Source organism: Pleurodeles waltl, chromosome 1_1, assembly GCF_031143425.1.
Source record: "Pleurodeles waltl isolate 20211129_DDA chromosome 1_1, aPleWal1.hap1.20221129, whole genome shotgun sequence".
In the NCBI taxonomy this organism is placed as follows: Eukaryota; Metazoa; Chordata; class Amphibia; order Caudata; family Salamandridae; genus Pleurodeles; species Pleurodeles waltl.
Genome location: NC_090436.1, coordinates 251,952,886 through 251,975,444, shown reverse-complemented (window position 1 = coordinate 251,975,444; position 22,559 = coordinate 251,952,886).

Below are 22,559 nucleotides of genomic sequence, written 5' to 3'. Positions count from 1 at the left end.
CAGGTGGCCCTCTCCCTTGCCAAGGTGGTGGCTACCCCGAGGAGGCCCCCCCCTTGCCTGCCTGCTTCGCTGAAGAGACCCCTGAGTTTCCCATTGAACTCCATTGCAAACACAACGCCTGTTTGTACTCTGCACCCGGCCGCCGCCGTGCCGCTGAGGGTGTACTTTTTGTGCTGACTTGTGTCCCCCTCGGTGCCCTACAAAACCCCCCTAGTCTGCCCTCTGAAGACGCGGGTACTTACCTGCTGGCAGACTGGAACCGGGGCACCCCCTTCTCCATTGAAGCCTATGTGTTTTGGGCACCACTTTGACCTCTGCAGCTGACCGGCCCTGAGCTGCTGGTGTGGTAACTTTGGTGTTGCCCTGAACCCCCAACGGTGGGCTACATTGGACCCAACTTTGAACCTTGTAGGTGGTTTACTTACCTGCAAAACTAACAAACACTTACCTTCCCCAGGAACTGTTGAAAATTGCAGTGTCTAGTTTTAAAATAGCTTATTGCCATTTTTGTGACAACTGTACATGCTATTTTGCTGGTTCAAAGTTCCTAAGTTACCTAAGTGAAATACCTTTCATTTGAAGTATTACTTGTAAATCTTGAACCTGTGGTTCTTAAAATAAACTAAGAAAATATATTTTTCTATACAAAAACCTATTGGCCTGGAATTGTCTTTGGGTGTGTGTTCCTCATTTATTACCTGTGTGTGTACAACAAATGCTTAACACTACCCTCTGATAAGCATACTGCTCGACCACACTACCACAAAATAGAGCATTAGAATTATCTCTTTTTGCCACTATCTTACCTCTAAGGGGAACCCTTGGACTCTGTGCATGCTATTTCTTACTTTGAAATAGTACATAAAGAGCCAACTTCCTACACAGAGGTAGTGGATGTCTTACTCCACTGGTTCTGGAGGGGGCTTTGTGCCCAGAGTGCTTCGTCCTGCCAAGGACAGAGGTAGTGGAAGCCTTACTCCACTGGTTCTGGATGGGGCTTTGTGCCCAGAGTGCTTCGTCCTGCCAAGGACAGAGGTAGTGGATGTAAATCTCCACTGGTTCTGGAGGGGGCTTTGTGCCCAGAGTGCTTCATCCTGCCAAGGACAGAGGTAGTGGATGCCTTACTCCACTGGTTCTGGAGGGGGCTTTGTGCCCAGAGTGCTTTATCTACGTGACATACCTTTCATTTGAAGTATTACTTGTAAATTTTGAACCTGTGGTTCTTAAAATAAACTAAGAAAAGATATTTTTCTATACAAAAACCTATTGGCCTGGAATTGTCTTTGGGTGTGTGTTCCTCATTTATTGCCTGTGTGTGTACAACAAATGCTTAACACTACCCTCTGATAAGCATACTGCTCGACCACACTACCACAAAATAGAGCATCAGAATTATCTCTTTTTGCCACTATCTTACCTCTAAGGGGAACCCTTGGACTCTGTGCATGCTATTTCTTACTTTGAAATAGTACATACAGAGCCAACTTCCTACACAGAGGTAGTGGATGCCTTACTTCACTGGTTCTGGAGGGGGCTTTGTGCCCAGATTGCTTCATCCTGCCAAGGACAGAGGTAGTGGATGTAAATCTGCACTGGTTCTGGAGGGGGCTTTGTGCCCAGAGTGCTTCATCCTGCCAAGGACAGAGGTAGTGGAAGCCTTACTCCACTGGTTCTGGAGGGGGCTTTGTGCCCAGAGTGCTTCATCCTGCCAAGGACAGAGGTAGTGGATGTAAATCTCCATTGGTTCTGGAGGGGGCTTTGTGCCCAGAGTGCTTCATCCTGGCAAGGACAGAGGTAGTGGATGCCTTACTCCACTGGTTGTGGAGGGGGCTTTGTGCCCAGATTGCTTCATCCTGCCAAGGACAGAGGTACTGGATGTAAATCTCCACTGGTTCTGGAGGGGGCTTTGTGCCCAGAGTGCTTCATCCTGCCAAGGACAGAGGTAGTGGATGTCAATCTCCACTGGCTCTGGAGGGGGCTTTGTGCCCAGAGTGCTTCATCCTGCCAAGGGTCAGAGGTAGTGGATGTAAATCTCCACTGGTTCTGGAGGGGGCCTTGTGCCCAGAGTGATTCACCCTGCTCGTGGGGGCCTTAGTAGTGTCGGAAGCTTTTGCGCTCATTGGCCTGCGGTGCTTGTGGCGGAGGTGTCCTGTTCAGCGGTGCTGGTGGCGGCGGTGTCTTTGGCAGCGGTGCTGGTGGCGGCGGTGTCCTTGGCAGCAGTGCTTGTGGCGGCGGTGTCCTTGGCAGCGGTGCTGGTGGGGGCGGTGTCCTTGGCAGCAGTGCTTGTGGCGGCGGTGTCCTGTTCAGCGGTGCTTGTGGCGGCAGTGTCCTTGGCAGCGGTGCTTGTGGCGGCGGTGTCCTGTTCAGCGGTGCTTGTGGCGGAGGTGTCCTGTTCAGCGGTGCTGGTGGCGGTGGTGTCCTTGGCAGCGGTGCTGGTGGCGGCGGTGTCCTTGGCAGCAGTGCTTGTTGCGGCGGTGTCATGTTCAGCGGTGCTTGTGGCGGCGGTGTCCTTGGCAGCAGTGCTTGTGGCGGCGGTGTCCTGTTCAGCGGTGCTTGTGGCAGCGGTATCCTGTTCAGCAGTGCTGGTGGTGTCCTTGGCAGCGGTGCTGGTGGCGGCGGTGTCCTTGGCAGCGGTGCTTGTGGCGGCGGTGTGTCCTTGGCAGCAGTACTTGTTGCGGTGGTGTCCTGTTCAGCGGTGCTGGTGGCGATCTTGTCCGCCATGCAGGTTTTCGAATACTTGGCTGTTTTTCTGTGCCACTTCCCCACCTTGGATGGTGGCGCAGCTGTCTTCACACTCCCATCTGTACCCCTGGGAGAGGCTTTGGTGGTAGATGTTTTGCCTCTCTCCCGCCGGGCACTGGCCAACTTTTTGTGCTTTTGAGGTGGGGGACTGTCCGTGGTCTGGCTCCTTGGCACACTGGCTGCCCTGCTGCCTGGCGCACTGCAGAAGCCGGTTACTACTGGCACCACTGTTCCCGCAGATGTTGTGGCTGAGGTGTTGGGTTGGGACCTGGAAAGGAGGCCCTAGGAGACTGAAGGGGTGGCAGAGGGGAGGGGAAGAGGTCAAGGTTGGAAAGGAAAAGTTTTTTGGACACACTGGGACGTGTAGATGGAGGGGGTTTGGGAGTGGAGGAAGAGGTAGTAGTTGTAGGAGGTGTGTGTTTGCTGACTTTGGGTGAAGGTGCATGGGCTGGAGGCTGTCGTGAGGTGGAAGGCTGCTGGGTGGGTGTGTGGCTACGTTTGTGTACCTTGGGAGGTGGCCTCACAGACACACTGGGAGAGGACACAGGGAATGTGTGAATGGTAGTGAGGGTGGTGACTGCACGTGAGCGGGGTGTGGTGGTGGGTGTGCTGTGATGGAGGTAGTGGCTGACGATGTAGTGCATGCAGGTGTGAGTGGAGACGAGACTGGGAGGGAGGAGGGAGACGAGGAGGAGGGGGACACAGTGGAGGCAGTGGATGTTGCTATGTCTGCATGTGTATGATGCTTGCGTTAGTACCAGTGGGATGTGTGGTGCTTATGTTTGCCTGAGCTTCCCTTGTGTGTTGACGTGTGTGCATGCTGGTCTGATGGTGTGCTTGGGTTAGGCTGAGGTACAGGGGTTTGGGTCTGGGTGGAGGAAGTTGGAGGGGAAAGGCTAGAGACAGGGACTATGGCTGCCATCAGTTCTGAGGCCAGAGTCTGAAAAGCTCGCTGTTGGGCTGCCTGACCAGAATGAATGCCCTCCAGGTATGCATTGGTCTGTTGCACCTGCCTCTCTACACCCTGGATGGCATTCAAAATGGTAGACTGCCCAAAAGTGAGGGACCTGAGGAGGTCAATGGCCTCCTCACTGGAGGCAGCAAGGCTGACTGGGGCAGGGGCTGAGGTGCCTGGTGCGAAGGAGATGCCCACCCTCCTGGGTGAGCGCCCACGGGGCACACGCTGAGGGGCTGCTGGGAGGGCGGTGCTGGTGGGGGGGTGGCAGCTGTACCTGTTGATGCGGGGGGCACAGAGGGGCCCACCACCGCAAGGGAGCTCCCATCAGAGGAGGAGTCCGTGTCGCTGGTCTCAGCTCCTGTCCCCGCCGTGGAGCTCCCCTCGTCTCCGTCCCACTGGTGGCTTCAGACTCTGTTGTGTCGCCCTCCAGGGCCATGTGGGATGCAGCTCCCTCCTGATCCGGTGCAACTGCTCCTCCGCCTGATGATGCTAATGCACACAAGAACAGGGAGACCACAAAAAGGGGGGGGGAGACAGAAGAAAGACCTGTTGAGTGCATGCAATACCGCTACCGTTGGCAGACACTACAGACACAGAAGCCCCCTGCACTACGCTGTGCACTTAGAGTTCCCTAATTAATCACAGGGACATGGGTTACAAGGCCTATGCCCAACTGCTGCACACATGGAAGTCACAGGAGCCTGACTAGGTGTAGTTGGCTCTGAACACAGGTGGGTGGGGTGCCACATGGCCTGCCTTAAGAAGGGACCTTGCCTACTAAACTCGCCCTGGCCTAGGGGAACCCACAGCCCACCTCCCCCACCCAGACACCTCCACTGCGCGCTGAATCAGCAGAATGACAGTGTACTCATCCCCTTGTGGCTGCTGTGATGCCCTCAAGCGCCCATCCAACTCCGGATATGCCACCAGCAGGATCCTGAACATCAGGGGGGTCATGGTGCGACGGGCACCCCTCCCACGTTGGGAGGCCATCCCCAGCCGGGCTTCCGCCGTCTTCTTGCTCCAGCAGCGAATGTCCTCCCATCTTTTCCGGCAGTGGGTGCTCCGTCTGTTGGTGGACCCCCAGGGTCCGGACTTCCTTGGCGATGGCATGCCAAATATCCTTCTTCTGGTGGGCGCTGGCCTACAGCAATAGTACAGGGGAAAAGGAGAAGATATAACCGTCCGCACTGTCACAGTCATTGGCCCGCATCCCTACCCTTGCCATGACGCACATGCACTCACCGTCGTATCATGCACGCCTCATTCCCCCCCCCATCTTTCATCAACACCACTCCAAACAGGCATTGCCCATACAGCATGCACCCAGTGTACTCACCTGTTTGTCTGGAGGACCGTAGAGTAGCATGTACTGGGGGAGGACACCATCCACTAGTTTCTCCAACTCCTCCGTGCGGAAGGAAGGGGCCCTTTCCCCAGGCACACGAGCCATTGTCTCTTCCAGACTGAGGTCACAGCAGCACTTGCAGTGTAGGTCCTCTCCTGTCGAAGATCAGGTATCAAGTGATTGAACAGACAGAAAATGGCAGTGACGTCCGCAGCGGTGCGTACCGTCACTGCCGGCGTACATCGTCATTGGCTCCTGGGACCCAGAGGGTCCAATGTTAACCAATGCAGGATTGCGCCGCGGTCTTCGACCGCCTACCGCAACGGTGTACAACGCCAGCACAGTTATCTCATATCCCCTTGTCCCACATTACAGGTCAGGCAGCCGCCATTTCAGGGGGCCACATGGCATTAATTTTGACTGCGTCACACATATCTAGGCCTTGCTTAAACACTAATACAGCCATATGTCGATTTTCAAACATTTTCCTATTGAGTTGTGTTTACGTACCTCAGTGTTGGCTGACCCTCTGATCGCTGTTCTCATCCATGGAGCACGCCCGCTGGGGCAGGTGAGGAGATGGCGTACAGACCGCTGGTGGACCTGTCACCAATGGAGGAGCGACATGTAATTGTCACCTACAGACTTGATCGAACCACTATCCTGGAACTGTGTGCCCAGTTGGAGCCAGACCTTATGTCAGCTATCCGCCATGCCACAGGAATCCCCCCTCTAGTGCAGGTGCTGTCAGTACTCCATTTCCTAGCAGGTGGGTCTTTTCAAACAACAGTGGCCATTCCATCAGGGATGTCCCAGCCTATGTTCTCCAACGTGTTGTCCAGACTGTTGTCTGCCCTGCTGAAACACATGCGCAGATACATTGGTTTCCCTCAGGTGGAGGATTTGCCTACAGTGAAAGGTGACTTCTATGCCCTGGGACATATCCCCAACATCATAGGTGCCATTGATGGGACACATGTGGCCTTGGTCCCCCCACGCAGGAGTGAACAGGTGTACAGAAACCGGAAGAGTTACCATTCTATGAATGTGCAGATGGTGTGTTTGGCCGACCAGTACATCTCCCATGTAAATGCTAAGTTTCCTGGCTCAGTGCATGACGCTTACATTCTGGGGAATAGCAGCATCCCTTATGTCCCTAAGAGTTAGTGTGTGTCTAACAGTTGTCCCTCGACATTTGAAGGTAACTCTGGTTATCCCAACCTGTCATGGCTACTGACCCCAGTGAGGAATCCCAGGACAAGGGCAGAGGAACGCTACAATGAGGCCCATGGGTGAACTCGGAGGATTATAGAGAGGACCTTTGGCTTCCTGAAGGCCAGGTTCCGGTGCTTTCCTATGACAGGTGGTTCCCTATTCTACTCACAAAAGAAGGTGTGCCAGATCATCGTGGCCTGCTGTATGCTTCACAACTTGGCTTTGCGACGACAGGTGCCTTTTTTGCAGGAGGATGGTACAGATGGAGGTGTTGTGGCAGCTGTGGAGCCTGTGGATAGTGAAGACAAGGAAGTAGAAGAAGAGGACATAGACAACAGGAACACGGTGATCCAACAATACTTCCAGTGAGACACAGGTAAGAAGACAACACTGCCTGCTACATATGATTTAATTCTTCTACCTCTCATCTGTCTGTCAATTTTCACCCAGTGTACGGACACTGAGTTGTCACTTTCCCTTTCGATTTCACAGATGTGGGTCCCACTGTGTGACCTCTGCTTTGTTTGCGCATGGACTAGAGCTGTGTGACATAGGTATGTTGACATTACATTTGATATAGCATTTTTCCACAGTTATATACACATTTTTGAAAGCAGAGACTGACTCCAGATTGTTTTGTGATTTAAGGGTGTGTATTTAAGTGCCAAATAGTGGAGGGGGTTGTAAAATGGTCAGGGGGGATGGTGGAGGAATGTCCATGGCAGAGTCCAGTCTATTAGTCTCACAGGTGCATTGTCCAAAGGGGCATAGGAAGTGGAGCTATGGCAGTTTAAGTATGGACAGGGTGACAAAGTGGAACAGAAGGATGACAATCAGGGTGGTCTCATTTCTTGGCGGGGGTCTTGGCATTGTTCTCTGTCTTTGCCCTGGATCTCAGGGACCGCTTGCAGGGTGGTTCTCCATCTGCAGGGGGTGGGGTGCTGGTGTGGTGGTCCTGTGGCAGTGCCCCCTGTCCACTAGCGCCGGCGGAGGTGGTGGGCAGTTCATCGTCCAGGCTAGTGTCAGGAGCCCCTTGTTGTGCCACAGTGTCCCTCCTGGTGTTGACGAGTTCCTTCAGCACCCCTACAATGGTGCCCAGGGTGGAACTGATGGATTTGAGTTACTCCCTGAAGCCCAAATACTGTTCCTCCTGCAGCCGCTGGGTCTCCTGAAACTTGGCCAGTACCGTTGCCATTGTCTCCTGGAATAGTGGTAGGCTCCCATGAAGTTGGAGAGGGCCTTGTCAAGAGTGGGTTCCCTGGGCCTGTCCTCCTCCTGTAGCACAGCAGCCCTCCCAGTTCCCCTGTTTTCCTGGGCCTCTGTCCCCTGAACCGTGTGCCCACTACCACTGCCCCAAGGTCCCTGGTGTTGTTGGGGTGGTGGGTTAGCCTGGATTCCCTTTAGTGGTGGACACACTGCTGATTGACGTGTCCTGGGGACAGAGGTATGGGCCCACGGGGTGGGTGCTGTGCTGGTGTTTCCAGAGGGGGGAAGCTCTGTAGTTGCCTGTGCCAGTGTGAGGGGAACTGACTGTCCCAAGGTCCCAGATGGGCCGGGCTGGTCATCTAGATCCAGTTGGACAGAGCTGCTGTCATCACTGTGGGCCTCTTCTGTGGGTGGAGTAGACATGTCTGGACCCTCCTGTCAGGTGATGTTGGGTAGGGATCCTGCAGGGGTGTAAAGGCATGATTATTGCATCTGTATGTGCCATGGTGTGCAATGGGTGGGTGACCCTGTACCCCAGTGCTTCCATTCATGTGTGGGACCTTCTGTGATAATGGTTTAGGTGGGTGTATGGGTATGTGCAGTGGCTATGCTTTGGTGATGGGTGTCCATGCTTTGGTGTTGCATGCAGGGCTTGCGTTTGGTATGTGTGGTTTGTGATATTGGGACATGTGTGAGGAGTTGGAGTGATGGGGTGAGGGTGAGGGTGGGGGTAGGTGATAGCATGCAGGTAGGGTGGGGGATATGGTAGTTTAAGGTTTGACTTACCAGAGTCCATTCCTCAAGCTACTCCTGCGAGGATACTCCCTCAGGATGCAGTATAGCCAAGACTTGCTCCTCCCATGTTGTAGTTCTGGGGGAGGAGGTGGGGGTCCGCTGCCAGTCCTCTGAACCGCAATCTGGTGTCTTGAGACCACGGAACGCACCTTCCCCTGTAGGTCGTACCACCTCTTCCTGATGTCATTCCGTGTTCTTGGGTGCTGTCCCACTGCGTTGACCCTGTCCACGATTCTTCGCCATAGCTCCATCTTCCTAGCTATGGTAGTGTGCTGCACCTCTGAATAGCTGTGGCTCTACCCAGATGATTTCCTCCACCATGACCCTGAGCTCCTCCTCAGAAAACCTGGGGTGTCTTTGCGGTGCCATGGGGTGGTGTGGGTGATGTGTGCGGTGGGGTGTGTTGTGATGTGTGGGGTGATATTTAGAGGTGTGTTGTGTGAGGTGCGTGGATGTTGTGTGAATGATGGTGTTGAGTGCCTGTGGATGCTGGTGTTGTTTCTGGTTGTGTCTCTCTCTGGCCTTCTGTCGCAATTGTTGTCATAGGGGTTTGTGGGTGATGTGGATGTGTGTTTTATATTGTATTGGGTGTGTGGGAGTGGTGTGTGTATGTGTATCAGGTGTGTGTATTTCGATTTGTCCAATATGGATGTGTTTTGTAAATGTGTGTGTATTTTGAGAGCAGCGGTGTGTACCGCCAATGGAATACCACGGTTGAAAGACTGCCGCGTGGATTCGTGGGTCGTGATAGTGTGGGTGTATTCCTGTTGGCGTGACAGTGGAGGTTTTGTTATCGCCAGTTTATCACTGACCTTTGGTGTGGCGGACTTGTGTGGGTGTCTAGATTTTGGCGGATTCCGAGCTGTGGGTCATTATGGCTGTGGAGGAATTCCGTGGCTGCGGCGGTGTGTTGGCGGTCTTCTGCACGGCGGTAAGTGGCTTTTACCGCCAATGTTGTAATGACCCCCTATGTCACTAAACAGTCATATTTTTAACATGTAGGCCCTGATGAAGTGACTAATATACCAATAGTGCCACAAAACACATGTTGGCCTTTTCTCTTTGTTCAAACAACTTAAAATCAAAGATTTTAAGACATATTTCAAGCACTTAACTATAATGACCCAATGAAGTATTAAAGAATAAAAAATGTAAAAGATTCATTATCTGCTTAGGCCTCATCCTTGTCTTTACAAATGTAATTAGTGTAGTAATAAGAAAGGGACATCGTATTTTTGAGGCCTTCCTGTCATCTCCCCTCTGCCTTAGCGATATTCTCTGGACTTATACCAATCCGATGGACACCCCCCTTAGCCAATTTCTAAAGGCAACTCAATATTAATAGCCAATAGCTAAAAAGAACTGTCCAAAGCCCCTTTCTGAATCTTTATGTGTGTGTATTTATCCATTTGTATTTTGTGTTTTGTAGGTGTTGGACCTGGCCCTTTTACAGGGTCATTCCCCAGACTTTTTTCTTTTTGCCTCCTTATTTTTCTGACCTATGTTGGCTGACGTTTTGACTCTGAGCACTTTTTCACTGCTAACCAGTGCTAAAGTGCATGTGCTCTCCCTTACAAACTTGGTATAATTGGATTATACCTAATTGGCATATTTAACTTACCTATAAGTCCCTTGTAAAGTGGTATCCCTATGCCCAGGGCCTCTAAATTAAATGCTACTAGTGGGCCTGCAGCGCTGCTTACGCCACCCACTGATGTAGCCTGTCAAACCTACCTAAGGCCTGCTAGCGCAGAGCCTGTATGCACAGTTTTCTGCCACAGGGACCTGGCATCTAAATTTACTTGCCAGGCCCAGAACTCCCCTTTTACTACATGTAAGTCACCCTAAGGTATGCCCTAGCTAGCCCTTTGGGCAGTGTGCCATTTATGTAGAACCTGTCATGTTGCGTGGCCTGTCCTGGTAGTGACAAACAGCCTAACTTGGTGTCTCACTGCTGTGAGTGCTGCCTCCTCATAGGATTGCATTGGAAATGCCCTGCCTTATGTGTAAGGGGTATTGTCTGATTTATGAGGGGTAGGGTAGGCCTCTTTGGTATGGTTGTGATAGTGGTGAGAAATGCTGCTTACTGGTGTAGGTGTATTTTTTATTACTATCACAGAAATGCCACTTCTAGAAAGTGCACATTTATCTGTGCTTATGACTTTAGTGTTTTGCAGCTTGCCTCCAATCCACGTCTGGGCAGACTGACAGTTGGGGCTTTGTGCATACTTCTCAGACATCCTGAACACAGGGAGGGTGGAGGTGTCCCAGAGGTCTACATATTGTAAAGCCTTCCTGGGCTGAGAGAAGGGAGAGGCGGGGCACACCTGCATTTGTAAAGACTGCCCTGGCCTCACACAATATGGTCGTTTACCCCCCACTGATGTTTGGAGCCTGTGCTGGAGGAGAGAAAGGGCACTCCCAGAACCAGTTGGAACTGGTTGGAACCCCCTCTCCTGTCCATTGTAAAACACACTGTAAACCCAGTATACGTACAGGGGAATTTTCCCCACAATTTGAACATTCTTGGAACTTGAAACTGGACACAGAACGCTGATGAATGGACTCACCAGGAAACCACCTTGGACTGCTGCTGTGCTGACCTGTGACCTGCCTGGTCACTAGAAGGAACTGCCACCATCTGCACCCCTTGTGCTGGCCTGTAGATGGGCCCACCAGCCCTGTGCTTCTTCTTCTTTGGCTGTTCCCAGGGGCAGGGTGCTGTGGCCCCTGACCCCTGCAACGATCTCTACAGCTTGCCTTAGCGCTTTGAAAAGCGCTCTCTCTCTTAAATTGCTGCAGAAGATCACCGCTGCAGCCCAGGCTACAAATTTGCCTTAGCGCTTTGAAAAGTGCTTTATTTGGAGCCCTGAGATCACCGCTGCAACCCGCGCTTGGAAACGAGCCCTTGCACTTTCAAAAGCGTTTCTTTGCCGTTTAAATCATCGCTGCAACCCAGGCTTTGACTTTTCCTTTAGCGCGGGGTCCGCGCTGTGTCTAGTGCCCCCGGGGCACGTAAAAAAAGTAAATGGAGCAAGCGTGCTCCTCTCGGTGTCCCCAAGGCACGTCCCGCTCCTGGGAGCGCCCCCGGGCACCAGCAGCCTCCAGTTTCCTCAGAAGCCTCCTGACGGCCCGGGACCAGCTTCCTACACTCACGCACCACATCGGGTGTGAGTGAGTGTCTCCTCAGGCCCCTGGAGGGGTCCGAGCTTCACACAAACTTAGAGCAGGACTCGGGGAAGGCGCAGGGAGCGCCCCCTTCCCCGGTCTCTGCGCTAGGAGCAGGACGCTCCTTTTCCTGGCAGTTTTGTTTGTCCCCGAACGGGGACGGGAGACCTCGACGGAGGCCCCCCCTCCTTCTAGTCCCCATACTTACTTGTTGGGCCATGCCAGGCCCTCACCCCGCCGACAGGGTGTGAGGAGGCCGAGGCCGGCCCCCACCAAGAATGTGGTCCCCCGGAGGGGCCCATTCACCGTGAGGAGAGGGTGCCAACCGCCCCTCTCCCCCAAAAGCACCGCGTGGCCCCGTTTTGCGTACAGCAGCGCCGGGGGCCTTCTATGCTCATCTTCTAGGCACTGGGAGTGCCTCTTCATCACAACCAGGTACTTTTTAGGGAATATTGGGTCAGTGAGCCTAGTATGAACCTTAGGGGGGGGGTTTATATGTTCCTACATGCTTTCATGACATTACATATATGTGCTAATGTTTCTTTTATGAGCATGACAAGCTCATATGTATTTTTATGACTTGTGATCTGTTTTCTAATGTTCCTTTAGTGGGTATTTAGGGGTTATTCATGACAAGTGCATATAACTTTTATTGTAATTCCTGAATACTGCTTATGTTGCAGAATCCTGAGTAATTACGTGTTCTAATGTGACAACTACATATTCTTGGCGAGTATTAGTAACTTGTGTAACGATCTGACAACTGCTAAGGTAGCAGGGTATTACTTACGTGTAATGTTGGTCTAATTATGTTTTGTGCAATAAAGATTATTTTTACATAGCTCAGTGTTGTGTTTACTTTGTGGTGTACATTTTGCGTCACGTGTGTCGTTTGTGTTGTGCAAACGCTTTACACATTGCCTCTGGGATAGGCCTGACTGCTTGTGCCAAGCTACCAAGGGGGTGAGCAGGGGTTATCTTAGATGTGTAATTCCCTTGCCCTGACTAGGGTGGGTAGGTTCTGCCTGGCTGAGGTGCATACCCTAGCCAACCAGAATCCCCATTTCTAACAGTAGGTGTTTAATGTATAAGGATGAGCTCATGTGAGACATACACAGTTGGCCTGAGGGGAAGACCAAAAATGCCACACAAATCAAAAGCCATATGGAAGCATATTAAACTCGGGAGATCGAGAAATAAATATGCAGAATTTAATAGATAAAATAACATAAATAACATAACATAAAAGATGACAGTTATACAGATATTGCGCTACAAATGTTTTCACAAGTAATAAATTAACCTATTTCAACACTATTTTATGACCAATTGCATTAGGCATATTGGTAAGTTTATTTTGACAGCACAGATTTCACATTTATCCTACGTATCTATAACCACTAGGCCCGATTCACGAAAGTACTTATGTGTAGTAAAGTTACAAGTGCGGAGTCTCCGCACTTGTGGCAGAATATACACCAGCGGTGGAGTCTCCATACTCAGGGCCAAGTCACCACCTTGTAGTCCCCACAGCAGAGGCTCCACACTCTTAACTTTACTACACATAAATACCTTTGTGAATCGGGCCTACAGTGTATTTTCATACAAAGGGGCATGAGATCAAGGTTTTGAAAGAGGTGTGTAGGAGTGGAGGATGGAAAGAGGTTAGGTGAACTGTAGGGAATGAAATTCATATGAGTTTTATGAATTTAATTCAGCATTCAGCCTTCTTCCTCTGTTCTGTCAGTTAATGTCTTTGTAACCTGCAGCATCCTTGTAATGTGTTATTTAATGACATCCATCACATACTACACCAGCGTATTCCTGCCTACTTGCATTATTCCTCTTGTCAGGAAAATCTAAGACTGTTAAATTGTTACAATGCGGAATGGGTTTCTGCAACCAGATTGTAAACGTGTTCTCCTTTTGCCTTTTCCTTTGTAGTCAGTTAGTGAAAACTGGAAAATAAACATTGTCATTTGCACCTATGAACTTTGGCGTCCTTCAGAGGCCCATTTTGTCCATATTAATACTAGCAGTATTCAATAACTACCTAGAACCATTCTGTTACATCTTAGAGGCATTCTGCAATAGATTAATGACACAGAGCAATGTTTACAGAACGTGTGCATTAATGGTGTCATAATCCACAAATCATTCATAAAAAAAAAATAAACAACGGATGCTAACGTTCCTTTTGCTAACTCTCATACCTACATTTACAATAACCTGTTCAAGACAACAACATTACCTTAATCGCAATGACTTCCCACCCATCTCTTTATTCACCCACGAAATCTTTACTCTGATAATCCGACTACCAACAAGATGGCCCAATCCAAACCAAAATTCTTCCAACACTTTATGAAAGCATTAACCACCACTCATACCCACTCCGCTGAAAACAGCTGAAACTGTTAATCATGGACTCTGACAACGCCATTCCAGTAATTGTCCCTGAGAAAAACACAAACTGTTCACAACCACCTTATGTCTACAAAGTGAAAATTTAACCACTTCATTGGTTACCAGTTCAGGCCAGAACACAATTTAAAATGTTCTATTTGACCTCCAAGACTTAGCATCACGCTCTTTGTCATTAATGCTCACTATCTCTTGAGGTCCGAGGAGTCACAGTATTGAAACATTTCTGGAACTAAAACGAAATGAAACCTCACAGATCCCACATATTTTACTGCACCTCAGTCAATCCTGAATCATCTCCTTACCATGTTTTCCCTCTGCTATATTTAACTCTTACTGTAACCTTTCTTTTTAAGGAATTCTACAGTCAATCATTGTCATATCTGATTACTGTTATACGTAAAGTGCAATGAGGCATTCCAGATACAGCAGCGCTATAGAAGCTGAAACATAAATGAATACCGTACCTCTATCTGCAGTTTGATAATTTCATTTTGTTTTTCCCTTTCCTGAGTTTTTAGTTGCCTGGTTAATTCAGTGCATTCCATCTCCTTCTTTTTTAATATTTCATTTTGTTTTTCTTCTTGACGTTTAACTAACAACAGAAAGAAAGAGACATTGTCACTGGCAAATATAAGACACTGACAGTTGAACACTGAACAAAAACATAACATGGATGTAAATATAGGACATTCTTGGTAAGAGAAAACATTCTGATTTCTGGAGCAGAAAGGTTAAACCTGAAGGGGAATATAAAATGTCCTAGCTAACGTGAAGTAAAGTTTTCAATTCCATTAAGGACACGGAGGCGAGGATAATGCTTTCTTCCTTCATTTTATTTTAAACAACAGCCTAAAGAGAAACAACTACACTTCCCTGTAATCAGTGGGAAACAGCAGAACACAACAACAGCCAATCGGAGTCCATCATGCTTTTATGTGACAGAGGTTCTTTAGCTTTTCTCACAATTTCTTTGTGCGAATTTAGCGGCAACCCGCCAAGAATCCTTACTCTTGATTTTGTTCCATAACTAGTAAACAAAAACTCTGTAAGCTCTGGTATATCATACTCATATCTCTATTAATGTAGAACAATAGTTCAATTTACAATTTAACGTATATCCTATTAATAACCATCATGAATTAACTATACTTACACCTTAAGATTTCATGAGATTTTCTCCATAAAAGGATGTGATCTCATCACTATACTCCAGGGGGATGATCCTTGCCTCCGTGTCATTAATACAATTGAAAACTTTCCTTCATGTTAGGAAATGTTACATTCTATGTCAGGACCAAAGGCAAGGATTATGCTAGTTGAAAGCCTTGTCCTGCACTAGCTTGAAATAAAAAAAATGAAATAAAAATGTCTGAAGTCTAGTCGGAAGCTCAATCTGCCGTCCTCATGATATCCTCAAGTGTTGCCCCCAGAGGATAAGCTTTTGAGTCAATAGGCCATGAGAGAAAAGTTAATTACTGAATGGGCCCCAAATCTTGAGACATTTATTCCTTCCTTCTGCATAACCCATGTTACCCATCCAGTGATGGTGGGTGATGACAGCAAATGTAATCAGCGATTGTGAAACTGCTGGAGTCTGCCACAGCAGCTTAGTAGGTCTTGATACACCGTACCACACACAGCTTTGAAGTACTTTCAACCTCTGGATATGACATCACTCTGATGGTGCTTTGGTATGTTTAGAAATTGAAAAAGCAACCTCATGTAGACTAGGCATCCTTACCAAAAAGACTTAATATTCAATACCCTCTTACAAGATATTAAATGAAGGAGCATAGCTAACTTACCTGCTAACTAATTCCACTAGAGGAACTTATTTTGCTGTCAAGTCAAGAACAAATTCAAAACCATGTTCACATCCCACAGACCTGAGGACATTCTGACACCCCTTAGAAGGCAACACACCTCTGACACAGGGAGGCAACACATCTCCGGCAGAGGTCTCTCCGATAGAGACCTCAACCATGAGAATATGTCCTGGAGAAATGGCAAACCTAAAGGCATTACTGGGCTATAAGGCCGACACACTGTCACCAGGGTCAAAAGTGTGCTCAAATGAGATTTTACCTTAAAAAACAAGAAACAAGAGGCATCTGGCAAAACAGGAAATGGTTCGTTGAGCTAAACATTACAACCGGGAGAGCAGGTAAGAAACATAAAATAAGCGTTAAGGCAGTCTCCACCTCTCACCAATGACTCATGATTTGGGGGCATGACCAGGCCAGGTGCAGAAAATCCACCTCTCCAGCCCTGCATCTGTCGTCTGGGCATAGATTAAATTTGTGTAACAGCATTGGGGTGTAATACATCCTATGGAGAAATGTATATGGATAATGCGTAGTCAGCTACCCGAGGGGATACACCCTGTCTGTCAACAGCAGTAATGCCACTGTGTCTCGGTTAGCTAGGTACCTAATTCCAGTTCCCATCCCTCCCTGGCTCTCCCGGCCACACCTGTCTGTCCTTGTGGTGCTGCATGATAGAGGATAGACACCAGGTGATGTGGTCCATCCGAGTTGAGCAGGATGTGAAGTGTATCAAGTGTGGGGAGTTCCTGGGGCAAGTCAGGTGTAGCAGCTCTGACGTCCTGCCTTAGCCAGAGGTAAAGGAAACTATCTATCAGTGAATGTACTGTATTGGCAAAGAGTGTTTTGCGGGTGACAAATTGACCAACTTTGTAGAGATCCCCCCAACTGGCAATCCCGGTTCTGTGCAGCATATTGCTGCAGCAGGCCTCCCGTGTAGCTGGCTATTGTGAGTTTGGGGTGGGGGGGTAGAGGAATGGAAGGAGAGTACATTAGCAGATTACCAGCTATTTTGGCCAGATGTCTCCGTGCTGCATTGGTGCAGGCGACTGTGGAGTCGGTGTGGGGTAGAATAGCGAGGTGCGGCATGTATGGGGGAGGTTTGCACCAATAGGTAGCAAAGTGAGCCTGGGCGCATAAATAAAACAGTTCCATGTCTGGTGCCTCGAAGCCGCCCCGTTCGAAGGGCTGCGTTAACAAATCCCATTGCAGCCATGGTTGTTTGCCTCCCCAAGCTAGATGGATGAGCTGTGATTTAAGTTGTTTAAAGAAATGCCTTCCCGGGAAATAGGGGATGTTAATGAACAAATATAGTAGTTTCTGCAAAACAACCATTTTCATGAGAGAGATGCATCCGGCCATAGAGAGAAGCAATGAAATCTAGCAAGTGATGTTATCAGCTACTCTAGCTGGGGCTGTGCTATAGTTTGCACGCTATAATTCCTCCCTGTTTCTAGCGACCTCTATGCCCAGACATCTGAGGCTTGTGTCATACCACTTCAACAGAAAGTCTGATGAAATCTCTGAGTGGGTGTGGTACTCTTAGTTCTCCTTTGATGGCATTAAGGTCGAGCTCAGTACCGTTCATCATTTTGAGCATCTCCCACCATGTTATCTGCAAGCAGTGGGAATTTGCTTTTGTCTGCAAGGGGGAGAAGGGTATAGACCCTCCTGCTGACACTTGAGCATCAGTGAAAAGTCTAAACTCCTCAGGAATGTCCTTGAATTGAGCGCAACCAAAAATAATCAGCAGCTAATCTCCTTTGAGCCTGATGCATCAGTGTTGACTCCTTCCTCAGTGGGTGTTGGTACAGTCCAGATAGATCTTCTCTGGGGATAACCAGGGTTGGGGTGTGTTAGAAATGGGGTTCTTGGTTGGAAGTCAGGTTACCCTCTGTCCAAGCAAGAACCCTCACTCTAGTCAGGGTAAGTTACACACAATCCAAAATTATCCTGTGCCCACCCTCTGGTAGCTTGGCACGAGCAGTCAGGCTTAACTTAGAAGGTAATGTGTAAAGTATTTGTGCAATAAATCATACAATAACACAATATAGCACCACAAAAATACACCACACAGTGTTTAGAAAAATATATAATATTTATCAGGATAATTGTAGGTCAAAACGAATAAAGATGCAATGTGAAATTGTAGAGATATCACTTATAAAGTGTCTTAAGTCTATAAAAACCAAACAAAGTCTCTTTCAAGCACAAAATACCTGGTTAAAAGTGGAAAATCTCAGAAAAGGGCCACAGAAGAAGAGTTACGTGGAAAAATGGTGTGTGCGTCGATTTCTACCCTGCACACACGGACTTGCGTCGTTATTTTTCACGCGGGGAAGTCGTGCATCGTTTTCCGCCGCGCGGACAGTCTCTTTCTGTGGGTCGCGGGATTACCAGATGTCCTGGGGTCTGTGCGTGGCTTTTTCGGCTTGTTTTCCGGCTGCATGTCATTCCGGGAGGCTGTGCGTGGAATTCTCGGTCTCACAGGAGGCGTCACGTTGATTTCCCCTCTGGAAGTCGGGCGGCGTTGTCCTTGTGAGGCCGTGCGTCGAAGTTCCGGTCGCCCCGAAGGTGTTGCGTCGATCAGCGTCGGTGTGCAGCGATTTTCTCGCTGCGGAGCAAGCTGTGCGTCGGAATTTTCGCCGCACGAAGAGTCCAAATGAAAAAGATAAGTCTTTTTGGTCCTGAGACTTCAGGGAACAGGAGGCAAGCTCTATCCAAGCCCTTGGAGAGCACTTTTACAGCCAGACAAGAGCTCAGCAAGGCAGCAGGGCAACAGCAAGGCAGCAGTCCTTTGTAGAAAGCAGTCAGGTGAGTCCTTTAGGCAGCCAGGCAGTTCTTCTTGGCAGGATGCAGGTTCTGGTTCAGGTTTCTTCTCCAGCAAGTGTATGATGAGGTAGGGCAGATGCCCTGTCTTATACCCAAATGTGCCTTTGAAGTGGGGGAGACTTCAAAGAGTGGCTAAGAAGTGCACCAGGTCCCCTTTCAGTTCAATCCTGTCTGCCAGGGTCCCAGTAGGGGGTGTGGCAGTCCTTTGTGTGAGAGCAGGCCCTCCACCCTCCCAGCCCAGGAAGACCCATTCAAAATGCAGATGTATGCAAGTGAGGCTGAGTACCCTGTGTTTGGGGAGTGTCTGAGTGAATGCACAAGGAGCTGTCAACCAAGCCCAGCCAGACGTGGATTGTAAGGCACAGAAAGATTTAAGTGCAAAGAAATGCTCACTTTCTAAAAGTGGCATTTCTAGAATAGTAATATTAAATCCAGCTTCACCAGTCAGCAGGATTTGGTATTACCATTCTGGCCATACTTAATATGTCCTTCCTACTCCTTTCGGATCAGCAGCTACCACTTCAATACTGTATGAGGGCAGCCCCAATGTTAGCCTATGAAGGGAGCAGGCCTCACAGTAGTGCAAAAACGAATTTAGGAGTTTTACACTACCAGGACATGTAAACTACACAGGTACATGTCCTGCCTTTCACCCACACAGCACCCTGCTCTAGGGGTTACCTAGGGCACACATTAGAGGTGACTTATATGTGGAGAAAGGGGAGGTTTAGGCTTGGCAAGTACCTTTAAATGCCAAGTCGAGGTGACAGTGAAACTGCACACACAGGCCTTGCTATGACAGGCCTGAGACAAGGTAAAGGGGCTACCTAAGTGGGTGGCACAACCAGTGCTGCAGGCCCACTAGTAGCATTTAATCTACAGGCCCTAGGCACATATAGTGCACACTACTAGGGACTTATTAGTAAATTAAATAGTCCAATCTAGTATGATCCAAGGTTATCATGTTTAAAGGGAGAGAGCATATGCACTTTAGCACTGGTTAGCAGTGGTAAAGTGCGCAGAGTCTAAAAGCCAGCAAAAACAGTGTCCAAAAAGTGGAGGGAGGCAGGCAAAAAGTTAGGGGTGACCACCCTAAGGCTGTCAGGTCTAACAGGGTGTCTATGGTGACAAGGGAGCAGAGGCCACGCCATCCACGGACGAGCTGGGTATAAGGGAACTGGCTGCACTGCCAGTAGGTGTCTGTAGGAAGTTGGCTCTGTATGTACTATTTCAAAGTAAGAAATAGCACGCACAGAGTCCAATGGTTCCCCTTAGAGGTAAGATAGTGGCAAAAAGAGATAATTCTAATGCTCTATTTTGTGGTAGTGTGGTAGTGTGGTCGAGCAGTAGGCTTATCAGAGGGTAGTGTTAAGCATTTGTTGTACATACACACAGGCAATAAATGAGGAACACACACTCAAAGACAATTCCAGGCCAATAGGTTTTTGTATAGAAAAATATATTTACTTAGTTTATTTTAAGAACCACAGGTTCAAGATTTACAATCAATACTTCAAATGAAAGGTACTTCACTTAGGTATCATAGGAACTTTGAATCAACAAAATAGCATGTACAGTTTTGGCAAAAATGGCAATAAGCTATTTTAAAACTAGACACAGTGCAATTTTCAACAGTTCCTGGGGGAGGTAAGTATTTGTTAGTTTTGCAGGTAAGTAAACCACCTACAGAGTTCAAAGTTGGTTCCAAGGTAGCCCACCGTTGGGGGTTCAGAGCAACCCCAAAGTTACCACACCAGCAGCTCAGGGCCGGTCAGGTGCAGAGGTCAGAGTAGTGCCCAAAACGCATAGGCTTCAATGGAGAAAGGGGTGCCCCGGTTCCTGTCTGCCAGCAGGTAGGTACCCGCGTCTTCGGAGGGCAGACCAGGGGGGTTTTGTAGGGCACCGGGGGGGGGACACAAGTCAGCACAAAAAGTACACCCTCAGCGGCACAGGGGCGGCCGGGTGCAGAGTGCAAAAAGGCGTCTGGTTTGCAATGGAGTTCAATGAGTGACCCAGGGGTCTCTTCAACGAAGCAGACAGGCAAGGGGGGGGGGCACCTCGGGGTAGCCACCATCTGGGCAAGGGAGAGGGCCACCAGGGGGTCGCTCCTGCACTGGAGGTCGGATCCTTCAGGTCCTGGGGGCTGCGGGTGCAGTGTCTTTACCAGGCGTCGGGTTCTTAGAAGCAGGCAGTCGCGGTCAGGGGGAGCTTCTGGATCCCCTCTGCAGGCGTCGCTGGGGGGCTCAGGGGTGTCAACTCTGGCTACTCACAGGGTTGCAGTCGCCGGGGAGTCCTCCCTGTAGTGATGTTTCTCCGCAGGTCGAGCAGGGGGCGTCGGGTGCAGGGTGGAAAGTCTCACGCTTCCGGCGGGAAACGTGCAGTCCTTTAAAAGTTGTTTCTTTGTTGCAAAGTTGTTTCTTCTTTGGAGCAGAGCCGCTGTCCTCGGGAGTTCTTGGTCCTTTTAGATGCAGGGTAGTCCTCTGAGGCTTCAGAGGTCGCTGGACCCTGTGGAACGCGTTGCTGTTGCAGTTTTTCTTGAAGTGGGGAGACAGGCCGGTAGGGCTGGGTCCAAAGCAGTTGGTGTCTCTGTCTTCTCTGCAGGGCTTTCAGGTCAGCAGTCCTTCTTCGTCTTCAGGTTGCAGGAATCTAGATTCCTAGGTTCTGGGGAGCCCCTAAATACTGAATTTAGGGGTGTGTTTAGGTCTGGGAGGGCAGTAGCCAATGGCTACTGTCCTTGAGCGTGGCTATACCCTCTTTGTGCCTCCTCCCTGAGGGGAGGGGGTCACATCCCTATTCCTATTGGGAGAATCCTCCAAAATCAAAATGGAGGATTTCTAAAGGCAGGGGTCAGCAGCAGGCTGGCACAGACCAGTCAGTCCTGCACTGAACAATTGGGTAAAATACAGGGGGCATCTTTAAGATGCCCTCTGTGTGCATTTTCTAATAAATCCAACACTGGCATCAGTGTGGGTTTACTATTCTGAGAAGTTTGATACCAAACTTCCCAGTATTCAGTGTAGCCATTATGGAGCTGTGGAGTTCGTTTTCGACAAACTCCCAGACCATATAATTAATATGGCCACAACTGTACTTACAATGTCTAAGAGTAGACTTAGACACTGTAGGGGCATATTGCTCATGCAGCTATGCCCTCACCTGTGGTATAGTGCACCCTGCCTTAGGGCTGTAAGGCCTGCTAGAGGGGTGACTTACCTATGCCACAGGCAGTATTTTGTGTGCATTGCATCCTGAGGGGGATGCCATGTCGACTTTGCCTTTTTCTCCCCACCAACACACACAATCTGCAATGGCAGTGTGCATGTGTTAGGTGAGGGGTCTCTTAGGGTGGCACAACATATGCTGCAGCCCTTAGGGACCTTCCCTGGTCACAGGGCCCTTGGTACCACCAGTACCTTTTACAAGGGACTTATTTGTGTGCCTGGGGTGTGCCAATTGTGGAAACAATGGTACATTTTAGGTGAAAGAACACTGGTGCTGGGGCCTGATTAGCAGGGTCCCAGCACACTTCTCAGTCAAGTCAGCATCAGTATCAGGCAAAAAGTGGGGGGTAACTGCAACAGGGAGCCATTTCCTTACAGTGTCCATCAGCTAGGAGGTACCCATTGCAAGTCCGGAATGTGCAGTATTGTGCCATAATTCTCGTTCATGCCCAGCTGCATTGTTCCTTTGCCTATAAAGCAGAAGGAATGCAATGTGAGTTTCCTTACAATTGAGGGTTGCCCTTTCCCTCCTAGCCATCTGTACCTGTCTACCTCAGTGTCCCAGGTCATCTAACATAGGGTTTCTACACAGTTTTTTACCCTCCCCTACGAGACCCATTTCTCTTCATGTCATTAAAGTGAATGGCCCTGCACTAAAACTCCATGTCTGGGGTCAATTTGTTGTTAATGAAGATAGCCAAAAGCACGTAGGAAACGCAGGTGTGAGTAGGGTGGACGTGTTTAAGCACTGGTTAGGTGGTTTAGCTACCTGTAGGGATCTCCTCTGATGAAAATCCCAGGGCCACGCAGTGTCTTTCCCTATA